General features: G+C 51.4%; 1 protein-coding gene across 1 annotated transcript in view; it reads right to left on the bottom strand.

Moving 5' to 3' along the window:
* The window catches only part of Dab2ip (DAB2 interacting protein), a 173,477-nt gene that overhangs the window by 157,550 nt on the left and 3,706 nt on the right, over positions 1 to 12,221 (bottom strand). The gene's annotated exons all lie outside the window — the stretch shown is intronic.

Genomic DNA, 12,221 nt, shown 5'->3' with positions numbered 1-12,221 from the left:
AGAAAGAAAGGATGGATAGATGGATGGATGACAGGTAGGTGCTGGAGAGATGGCTCAGTGGTTAAGACACTGACAGCTCTTCCAGAGGACCTGGATTCAATTCCCAGCACCCACATGACAGCTCATGACTGTCTTAATTCCAGTTACAGAGGATCTGACACCATCACACAGACATATGCAGGCAAAACACCAATGCACATAAAATAAAAACAAATCATTAAAAATGGACAAAGGAAATGCCTTCATAAGATCATCTGTAGAAAGGCTTGGGTGCCATTTCCTTATTTAATGATTGATATGTAAGAGCACTGCCCACTGTGGGTGGGCCCCCCCCCCCCCCGTGTGCTGGTGGTCCTGGGTTCTATAAGAAAACAGACTAAGGCAAGCCATGGGGACCAAGCCAGTAACCAGCTCATGTGAGCGCGCACACACACACACACACACACACACACACACACACACATTCATGGCCTCGGTAACAGCTCCTGCCTCCAGATCCTGTCCTGTCCTGTTTGAGTTCCTGTTCTGCTTCCTTCAGTGATGAACACTGATGTGGAAGTGTAAGCCAAATAAACCCCTTCCCCGCAAGTTGCTTTGGTCATGGTGTTTCATCCCAGCAGTGATAAGCCTGACTAGGACAGTACTGCTCCTCTGTTTTCCTGAAGCATCAGAATCATTCTTGAGTATGTTAAGTGTCCCAGCCGGTGGCCAGAGCCCTGCCTGGAGACTCGAACTTACACCTGTGAGCTTGGATTAGCTAAAAGCCTCTGTTGTGTGCCTGCCGTCTTAGAATGATGAGTCCCAACCGTATGTTTAGAGATCAGAAGAGAGGAGAGTGCAAGCCACTTTAATTCCAACTGCATAATGGGGTTACTTTTCCTCTTGACAAAGCGCCCTTTTGGAATCAGACATGGCGCCCAGCTTCTGCTGCAGAAAGTACACACTGCTCACATTTCTGTTTCAGGCTCTCCCAATCCCAGACTAGAAAGGTGATTTTTTTTAAAGGCCCATTAGCATAATTACCTGCCTGCAACACTATAGAGAAGCGATCAGATGAGCCTGCAAGTTTTGCAGTTATTTGGAGTAAGTCACCTGAAGTTCATCGCCATCAGGATTCATGGCTGCCTTGTGTAATCATGGGGAATTATTTAGTAATAGCAGAGGTACCGTGATCTAATTTAGTTTTAATGCCTAGAGGTGCCCTCCCAGAATTATCAGCCTCAGAGCAATTCTAACTTCCAGGTTTGTTTCACTTTCTGGAGAAGATTGGATTCAAGGCACCTGAAGTTCCTTCTTTATCACCCAAAGTCATCGAGGGTCGAAATGGATCCTACCTCCCTGCGCTGAAAAACAGTGCTGAGGGCAGTGGGGCCACCGGAAGCGAGGGTGGACACCCAGCTAAGTGGAGGCTCTGGGTGGAATTTGATCCATCAGGTATTTTCTGGGAGAGCCCTAATTTCCCTCACACTTATTACCTCGTTTTTTTCAGGCAGCCCAGACTGCTGTTATTTGGGTAAAACTAATGACAGTCATAGATGGGAGCCGGTTTTAGCTATTTTAACACTTACCACACATCGCCTCCTGTGGAGGAAGTGGCTGCCGCTGTGCACAGATGGGGAGACTGAGGCTGAGAGGGTGAGGCACTCACTTCTGGTCAGATGGTAGGTAAGAGGAATAGCAGGGTCTCAACCCAATTCATACTCAGGAATAATCCTAAGCCCAGGCTTGGTGGCACCTGCTGGGAATCCCCAGCACTCCATGGCAGAGGAAAACAAATGTTTGTACGTTCAAGACCACCCTGGTTTACACTGTGTTTGAAGCCAGTCAGGGCTTCATAGAGAGACCTTGACTCATTATAAAATAAAAGGAGGAAGAGGAAGAGGAGGAGGCAGAGGAAAAAAAGGAAGAAGAAGAAGAGGAGGAGGAAAAAGGAGAGAAGAGGAAGAAGAAGAATAGTCTTGAAGTGGTCAGTCACTTTAACCCCTAGTAATCACTCAGAAGTTGCTACCTTTTTTTGTTTGGTTGGTTTTTTTGCAGAAGAGATTGGTTTGGCCCAAGTAGATGTAGTGAGGAGATGGAAAAGTCAGGAATGGAACCAAGATTCTAATTCTAAACCCAGGGCAGCCTTGGCCGTAGTTAGAGACTTGTGAAGCATGTAGACTGCTCAGGCAGAGGCTGGGTACAGGCTCTCAATGAGGCGTGATCAGCCGCCCAGCTCTGTTCTTTGCTTCCAGCTTCTGGGCAGAGCCTCCTCCCCAGCACCCACTTCTCATTCAGAAGCCTGTGTCTCCTGTTGTCATCCTGTGTGTTAATGAAACCTAATTTTGAGATGCTTATTTGTCCACAATTATGCTTCTGGCAGAGGGTGGCCTGGTTCCACAGGAAGGGTCAGGAGGTGGACTGGCTTGTCACCATTCTCCCTGGGGACTGAGGCCACACCCAGGTCGATCTCTCTCTCTCTCTTTCTCTCTCTCTCTCTCTCTCTCTCTCTCTCTCTCTCTCTCTCTCTCTCTCTGTGTGTGTGTGTGTGTGTGTGTGTGTGTGTGTGTGTGTGTGTGTGTTTCAAGACAAGGTTTCTCTGTATAGCCCTGGCTGTCCTGACTTTGTAGACCAGGCTGACCTCAGACTCAGGGCTCTGCCTGCCTCTGCCTCCTAAGTGCTGTGGTTAAAGGAACACACCACCAACTCAGCCTGGAAGCAGGTTATTTTAGGCCTCGAATTGACAGAAGAAATTATTGGAGAAGCCATTTAAGGAACTGTCCCACTCAGCCTGGCCAAATTCTGGCTTGGACATGGTAACCCTTGCAGGTAGAGGAAGACAGATACCCAGACTTGTCAAGGACCTTTAGGTTCTTGTTCAAGATCTGTTCCAGACTGGAGATGAATCTTGAGGGCTATGGGGATCCAGTGAAGGTCTTATGTAGGGTGATGGGCAAGGCCTGCATTTGGCAGCTCATCTGACCGTATGCAGACTAGGGGGCCTGTGAGCTTCATGGCTTCATCTCTCCTCCAGACTCCATCACACACTCAGACCAGACAGCCTGGTTCTCTCTGAGACACAGCACATGGACACAGGGGCTTCAGGCTGCCTGTTGTCCATCCCTTGCTGACTGGTCCCCAGCCTGGATTGTGGCCTATGACCTCTCATCTCTCACCTTGGGGCAGGACATCAACACCCAGTCTCCACTGGGTAGAGCTGTGGTCTGAAGTCTGAGACACTGCCTGCCTACCCCACCCCCCTGCTCCTTATCTTGCTTCTGCTCCTCACAGCCATTCCTCAGCCCTGCAACCCTCCCCTGGTTCTGGCTAATGGTCCTCTCTCCAAATACAAGCTCTTTTGTTCGCCAGGCAGCTTGCTTGGCCCTCAGCCCTAGCTTGATCTTAATGAGCCCAGGGTCAACTGAAGGATGAGGCGGCTCCATTAGGCTGTTGCTGGCTACAGCTTGGTACCCTGTCCCTCCCTACTCAAGCTTCCCATCCGTAGATTGTGATTGTGGTGCTCTAGCGCTCTCTCTCTCTCTCTCTCTCTCTCTCTCTCTCTCTCTCTCTCTCCCCTTCCCTCCCCCTCCCTCTTTCCCTTCCCTCTCTACACCTATCTATCCTATAATTCATGAGCCCCTCTCTCTGCCCTGCCCTGCCCTGCCCTGCAGCCGCCTGAGTCTTGGGATACTGATAAACACTACCACCTAGTGACAGGGGGTACTTAATTTGGCCATGACTGGGGACATCTTTGTCCAGCTGGACTCTACAAAGTAGTCTACAATTCACAAGTCAGCACCACCTTACCCCGACAGTTACCATGAACACCAGTCGAAGGTTAGAATTCAGCTCCAGGCTGAAGCCCCTCCCCACCAGGGCTCCCTCCGGCCTCTCCTGCTGATGGGTCCAGGTTTCTTCTAGCCACCAAGGTGGGCCTCGCTTCTGTTGGATGAAACTAAATTCAATCTATGGAGGCTCCAAAGGCTGCTTAGTGCCACCCCATGGCTGGCTTATCAGAAGAGGCCCACATGTGGCCCATTAGAGCATGCAAAGTCCTTTTCATTGCATTAAGTCTTTTAGCCATCCATTATTTACTCAATACATATTCAAGATATGTATTCAAGATACGTATGAGGCTCTGCCATAGAGTTGAGGCTCCAAGGTGTGTGCAGCAGACAGAGGCCACAGAGCATGACAGGGTGGCCTTGATCCCTGAGCAGAAAAAATGAGGGAGATGGGGCTGAGGAGTAGTGTAAGATCCCACAGTAGAAAGACCTCGGGTCTAAGGCAGGACCTTGGGGAGAAGGACCCCAATGGAGACTGGCAGAGACACAGGGAGAGGAGAGGGTGAAGGGATGGGTGTGAGGAAGGGCTCAAGAAAGTCACCCTCCAAGTTGGATAAGTTGGATTTCCAGGTGGCTTGGCTGCAGGAGGAGGAGTCTGGAGAAAAGACAGGAGGAAAGGGAGATAGAGAATCCCATGGCACCAGAGCCACAAGTATCAACAGAGACGGCCCAGACAGCTGTGGTTCCTCTATGCTGCACAGCTCTGGGATGCTCGCCAGAACCAACACTTCCACTCTAGTCACCCCCTACCACAGAAGGTCTGACTGGGACCAGCACCCCATCTCACAAGTAGGAAAATCAGACTCAGGAAGGTCACCTCACCTTCCCAGCACCCCAGGCTTGGGCAGTGGCAGAGAGCTGATGCACGCTCCCTGGGGCTCCAGGGACTCTCAGCACAATGGGCCCAGAAGATGGTACGGGCTTGGGATCTACAGTCCAGGCTCAGGATTGGCATTGGTCAGTGCCATTTGAGGGGAAGAAGTGTTATTGAGGATCCCATGGAAAAGCAGAGAACAGAGCAGGGTGACTGGCCTGGACCATACAGGGGAGGCAGCAGGAAGGGATGGGATGGGGGGCTTGATGGGGGAGGCTGACATGGGTTCCCCAGGCAAAGGGCACAGAGCCCCAAAGGAAGAACTGGGCACCACCAGGAATGGTGATGAGAATAGACTTATGCCCTACTGCGCTACTGTTGCTTCACATAGTAGGCCTTCAACAAGGAAATTGCCCTGTGTAGTGTTGAGGGAGACAAAGACAGAGATATAAAGAGGAAGGAAGGAGATGCACACACCAAGAGACATAGAGATAGCAACAGAGACAGACCAAGAGAGTGACAGCTAGGCAGCAACAGGGAGCAGTCTCTGGAAGGTGCCTGTGCCTTCTGTGTGTCAGAGGGCATTCTGAAAGAAGGGCCCACAAAGGTAGACAGCTCTTCCACTGCCCTCGAGGCATAGAGCTGACAGGAAGAAGCATTATGGTGTGTGGGGGGGGTCTCTCAGGTTACATGATAGCACTTGCCATAAAGCTTACACAGCCAGCCCCTCCCTCAAGGACAAACCTCACTAGGAGGGACAGAACCCTTCTGCCTCATCCCCAGAGTGAGTGTACCCACCGGGCAGATGTGTGTGGCCCTGAGCTCAACCACCTGCACTTCAAGGCCAGACCCAAAGACTCTTCCCTCTGAAGCTGCCCCTCCCCCATCCTCTATTTCCTATGCCAGCTGTAATGGCTACGCCTACTGCTCCATGCCCAGTATCCCGCCATAGCAAAGGGCAACATGAGACCACCCAGTGGTGAGTCCTGGACAGAGCTGAGGCACTCTGGAGGCAAGTGTCTCGGTCTTTTCAGCAGCCATGGTGCCTTGGTCTGGCCACTCTGGACACAGAATTAGCCTACAGGGACTAAGGTAAGCAGAAAGACCCTTCCACTCCTTCACATGCTCACGTGAGGGTTGCTGCGGCCACAGAGTTCTCTTTGCTGGGACACTGTCCCTCTCCCACAGGCCCTGCTCCTCACATACTCCCATCTGTCTGCGCATGGAGGCGCTAGGAAAATGTAGGTCACAGGCAGGAAGTCTGGCTTGTGGTGATGATCCAGCTGCCCCGCACAACCATCAGATTAGATGAGCGTTTGCATCCCTCCACCCCCTCTGCCCTGCTCTCCTGGGTCAGTGTGACCCAGGCTACCTGCTGCCCAAGAGAGGGCAAGGCAAGCCTCCTACTCATTGGCTTCCTCTCTGTAAAAATTGTCCCTCTACTGGACAAGGCAGCCTCTTCAAAAGATGAAGCAATATATCTGCCTCAAAACATTTTTGAACATAGCCCAAAGGATATCCCAGAACGAGAGGAAAGCTATGACCATAGCTGGTTGGGCTGGCTTCCCAGGGGAGGAGTGTGATCTATGAATGCATACATAAGAACCCCACCCCTCCATGCACAAATAGGGGTCTCATCTGGAAGAATTATCACAAATCCCCCCCATAAAAAGCTACCACATGGCCCTGCAGACACAGACAGCACCCCCTCTTCCACTCAGAATCTACTTTGCCATCTGTGTCCTGCTTCTTGACATGGACCCCACATCCCCTGCCACAAGGCCAGAGGTTCAGGCCCTTCTGGCTCTTTCTTAGTCTACCATCTCAGCCTCTAAGCTTTTAGTCTGGCTAGCTAGGTGGGTGGCAGCCCAGAAGCGGCACCTAACAGAGTGGCAGCTAGACTCGCCAGCATTAGGGGAATTGCAGGGAACCCAGGGTACCTGAGCAGCATCGTCAGAAGCCTTCCCGGAGGAGGTGACCTGAGTGGTGTCCACACATGGGTGAGACAGACCAGAGTCAGGGTGAGTGGGGAAAGCTGAGATGGAGACCACACAGAGCAAAGGCGAGGAGGACACGTGGAGTAATTATGGCAGTACCAGCAAGGGAGAATGTGTGCACTGAGCCCAGAGCCAAGTGTCATCTAAGGGTCAGTCTATGGCCCACCTTGAGTCCTGTCAGAGACTTTAGATTTTATACTACCACCATGGCTGACTAGCTGTACGTGGAGCGGAGGACATGAAGGAGCCCAAGAAGGGTATGAGCCAGCTGTCTAGGTGTCCAAGGCTAAAGTGAGGTGGGGCTAAAGAGGGAGATGTGGGTAGCTCTCTGAACCCTTATAAAGCAGGCAGAGGCTTCAGTGGACCCATTTCGTCCTTCTCTGGCTTTCATCTTCCCATCATGCAATGCAACTGTCAGGAAGATCTTAGCAGATCTTTCCCTTGGGTTCCCACACTCCTAGGGCTGCTTACCACCTACTCCAGACTCACTGGGCTCCCAAGGGTAACTTCTCAAGAGCAGTCTTAGGGCACAACTGTGGCTTCAGAAGGTCTGGGGTAGGCTGGCCCACAGCTTCATCCAGGAAGCAGAAGCAATGAGGCCAGACAGTGGAGAAAGGCTGGACTCACTGCCTAGGGAGGCCAATCAGAAAGGATTGCTGCTGGGAAGGACCTGGGTGGGAATCAAGCCCGGTCCCTTTCTAAAATGTGGATAAGTGTCTGCATTTTGTCCCCTACAAAATGAGAATGGGGCATGTGCCAGGAGCATCAGGGGCAGGAGGGGCAGGAGGGGCAGGAGGGGCAGGAGGGGCATCAGGGGCAGGAGGAGCATCAGGGGCAGGAGGGACAGGAGGGGCAGGAGGGGCAGGAGGGGCAGGAGGGGCAGGAGGGGCAGGAGGGGCAGGAGGGGCAGGAGGGGCAGGAAGAGCATCAGGGGCAGGAGGGGCAGGAGAACTTAGGAGAACTGAGCCAGGCTCCAGATTTGTTAACAAGATGTGTCATCTGTACCAAGTTCTGTAAAGAGGTAGCCACTGGGAATGGACAACGTAAGAAGAAACAAGTTAGTATTCACAAGAACAGGGGCCCTGCGAGTCCCACCACTCCCACTCTCCACCTACCCGACCCACCCTTGAGGAGCTCACAGACAGCAACAGCCGGTCTAAGAGGTGGAAAGGGAAGAGGTGGCTCTTCCAAAACTACACAGTCCACGGATGTGACATTCTTCGCCCTAAGCACACATGAGTATGAACACTCCCTCCCTCCTTTGGTCTCCTACCCAGAATGCCTTTCTCTAGGGGACACCAGCTACTGTCCTCTACAAGGGCTTTTATCCTGGCCCTGTCCTGGCCATCTACAGCCTCCCTACCCAGCTGGCTCCATAGGCCTGAGTGTATCAGCAGTGTGAGGCCCTGCTGTCAGCTTCTTTTCCTTACTGATCTTTCTTCCTGATGGCACCAAAGAGAATAGCAGGTATGAGGGATAGGACAGGTAGGTAGGACAGGTGGGCAGGACAGGTACAGGTAGGACAGGTGGGTAGAACAGGTGGGTAGGACAGGTGGGCAGGACAGGTGGGTAGGACAGGTGGGCAGGACAGGTGGGCAGGACAGGTGGGCAGGACAGGTGGGTAGGACAGGTAGTAGGACAGGTGGGTAGGACAGGTGGGTAGGACAGGTGGGCAGGACAGGTGGGAAGGACAGGTGGGCAGGACAGGTGGGCAGGACAGGTGAGTAGGACAGGTGGGTAGGATAAGTGGGTGGGTAGGACAGGTGGGTAAGACAGGTGGCATCACTGTCTGCCTGCCTTGCTTGGAAGGCCAGAGGCCACAGTAAGGCTGGCCTGAGGCTTCATGGGCAATGGAGAGGGCAAAGTGGATCAGAGGCCAAGAGACCCAGGGTTGATGGCAGGTGAGAGAGGGGAAGAAGAGCAGGCGCCCGTATTCATTCCGTTTCTGTTGCTATGATAAAATATCTGACAACACAACTCCAGGTTAGAGTCTATCGTCACTGGAGGCCACATAGCAGGAACGTGATGCAGTTAGCCTCATCCACAGTCAAGGGCAGGACACATGCTTCCCCCCAACCCCATACAGTTCAGGACCCGAACCCAGGGGATGGCGCCACTCATTTTGAGGCTGGGTTATCCCTCATCAGTTACATAATCGAGACAGTCTCCCCACTGACCAACCAAGTCTAGATAACCTCTCACTGAGACTCTTCTCTCTGGAAATTCTACAAGTTGGTAAAACTGTCACAGTGTCTAGGAGTCCTAGGTTTGAGTTACAAGTCCCATCTGCAGCTGTGTATCCTGGGACCCTTTGGAGCCCAAAGATCTCTCTGAGGACAGACAGGGACTCCCCATTGCTCAATGGAAAGTCAAGAGTTCGTTCCTTGAGTATTCAGCACACAGCCTGGTGCTTAGCTGTGTCAAAAGGACCAACTCTGCCTCCCTTCCTTCCCAGGGACATGTAACCCCTATAAGCCTACTCACAGACTGAGCCTAGAGACGCAAGGATCTGGGGCCAGAGATGACTCAGGGGATAAAGACACTTGCAGTTTAAGTCTGACAACATGAGTTTAATTCCTGGAACCCATGTAAAGACAGAGGAGAAAACTGACTCCACAAAGTCATCCCTTGACCTTCACGTGCACAGCGTGGCACCTACACACCCACACGTGCATGTGTGTGCACGCACATACACACGACACACATACACAGAGACAAACAGATACACACACACATGACACACAGACACATACAGAGAGACAAACAGATACACACACAAACACACACACACATGACACACAGACACATATACAGAGACAAACAGATACACTCACACACACACACACATGACACACAGACACATACACAGAAACAAACAGATACACTCACACACACACACACACACGACAGACACACACACACAGAGACAGATATACTCACATACGCACAACTGCGCACACACACACACAGACACATACACAGAAACATACACACACAAACACACACACAACAGACACATACACACAACTCACACACACACAACTGCACACACACACACAGAGGACACACAGACACATACACAGAAACATATACACACACACAAACACACACACGACAGACACATACACAGAGACAAATATACTCACACACACACAACTGCATACACACACACACACACACACACACAGAAGACACACAGACGTATACACAAACAGATACACACACATACACACACACACTAGGAGGAGCTGATTATGTATTCCCTCCCCTGATTCAGGTACACCAGGTTAGTATTGTTGCTTCACCACAGATAAGGAAACTGAGGCTTGGATATTCCCAGGTCTTAGCCCAGGGCCTGTTGAATATCAGAATCAGGAAGAGACCTGAGAGGCAGAGCAGGCTTCATTAGAGTCTCTTAGGCCTGAAGTGGCAGATTCAACCTTGGAAAGGGGCTGCATGGGCCCAGTTTCAGAGACAAAGATATACGGCTCCTGGTTTGACTGTACCGGCTTTGTGTCTTTGGGCAAGTTGCTCAGCCTCTCTGAGAAGCCCTCTGATCTCCAGCATGAGGGCTGGTAGAGGGAAAACAAGGTGATGAACGTGGGAGGGCGGGGAGCTGGGCATATCTGTGATCTTAATATTAGCCTCACCCCTGGCTAGCCCTGGACAGCATCTACAGGCTCTCTGACTCAGAAGAAGGGACCAGGACATCATGACCTCAGACTTCTGACAGCTTTGAGCCCAAAATAGCTCTGTCTTTAGACCAGTCCAATCCTGTCACAGCTGTGCCTGCCTTTTGCTGTCCCCTGTTGAGCTGACACAGGTTCTCATCATGTCACACAGTCACGCTCAGTCCTGAACTGGCTCAGCAAACAGTCCTCAGAAGGGGAGATTTTCCATAGCAAATGGAAGAACCCATGGTTGGTAGCTTGATCCCAGCAATGGCTCTCAGACAGTATAGCCAGAGGAAAGTCCCACACTGTGCACCTGGCACCCTGGGTTTGGTCACTGCCCTTCGTGTGTGCTCTCAATTCCCTTGTGCCTCAGTTTCCCCTTCTAGAAAATAGGCTAACAGCAGCCTGCAGGTTGGTTATGAGGATTCAAGTAGACCGTGTATAGCAGATACTGTTCCTGACACCTGACCTGGAGCAAGTACTCCAAAAATAGGGCTGTTAGCTGAACCTGGTGGCACAGGCCTGCCTTTCCAGTTGCCCAGGAAGCTGAGGCAGGGGGACTGTTAAGTTTGAGTCCTGCCTAAGCTACTAAATGAGTTCAGTGCAAACCAGGGCAAGTAAGTTGTGGAGACCCTGTTTCAAAATAAATAACAAAAAGAAACTATGGGGTGGTGAGGGATGCCTAGAATCCCAGAACCTGGAAGGCAGAGGCAGGTCGATCTCCATGAGTTCAAAAGCCTGGTCTACATAGCTAGTTAGTTCCAAGCCAGTCAGAACAATGTAAGACCCTGTCTCAAAAAGCAAAAGGGGTAGGGTCGCTAAGGGTACAGGCCAGTGGTAGAGTGATTGTCTGGCACCTTTGAGGCAATGGGTTTGATCTCCAGTACTGGGGGAGTGTGTTGTGGCTACTTCATCTATAATCCTCCAAACACAGCAGAGGCATAGCTGCCTCCTTGCCACAGAGCTTCCAATGCCCTGGGCCCCTGTGGGGGCTCTATGGCTCACACAGGTGAGTAGGACATGCTGAATGTCCTGGGAAGCGTCAGCTGCTTTGTGTCTCCTGGAGGTGGGACACAGGCTTACACCCAAGTTCCTTTGGTCACCAGCAATTGCTTTTGTCCAGGACATTGGGAGCCTTGTGGCAAGGAGGCAGCTTCACTTTGTGTTGGGAGTTCATGGGCAACTGGGCAGCAACACGCAGAACAGGGTTAGACCTGCCAGGTTGTCTGCTCAAGAAAGTAAGGCTGAAGCAGCAGCAGGGACTGACTCTGGGCTGCCTGGCAACCCAGAATGCTGATTTGAATCTAGATGGTTAGAACTGGAACATTCTACTGTGGAAACCAACTTCCATAAGTGACAGTTATCCACACAGAAGCCCAGAGAAGGGGAGGAGGTCTAGGTACAATGGGCCAATGAGAGGTCCAGCTGCTGCCATTCATTCATTCATTCGTTCATTCATTCATTCATCCATCCATTCATTTATCCACTGACACAAATACATGTCCTCAGGAGGTACTGCTAACACGAAATTACCAGGAAACAATGGAAGCAAGACAGGCTCTGCCCTCAACATCCTATGATCTTAGATAGGAGTCAGGGTAGTGACCAGTGTCTTGAGGGACACTGAGAACCCAGAGCAAGGTATGGTGGGAGAGATGACAGAACTGTGAGCATCCTGGAGAGAGAGGTGGCAGGGGAGGGGCTTCCCTCATTGCTCCCCACAACCCCTCTTTTGTCCCTGTCTTTGACACTCACAAGGACTACCAGAAAGACTTGCTTTTTTGAAGGATAGACCTTGGCTGATACTTGTTCCTATTTACAGATAGAAAACTGAGGCCCATGAAAGCAACATTCTGATTGATGACAGACCATGAACAGCTTCTAAGCTCTCTTCTTCCATGGTCTTCCTGCC

Source organism: Arvicanthis niloticus, chromosome 2 (assembly GCF_011762505.2).
Source record: "Arvicanthis niloticus isolate mArvNil1 chromosome 2, mArvNil1.pat.X, whole genome shotgun sequence".
Lineage (NCBI taxonomy): Eukaryota > Metazoa > Chordata > Mammalia > Rodentia > Muridae > Arvicanthis > Arvicanthis niloticus.
This window is presented reverse-complemented; position numbering and strand designations above follow the sequence as displayed.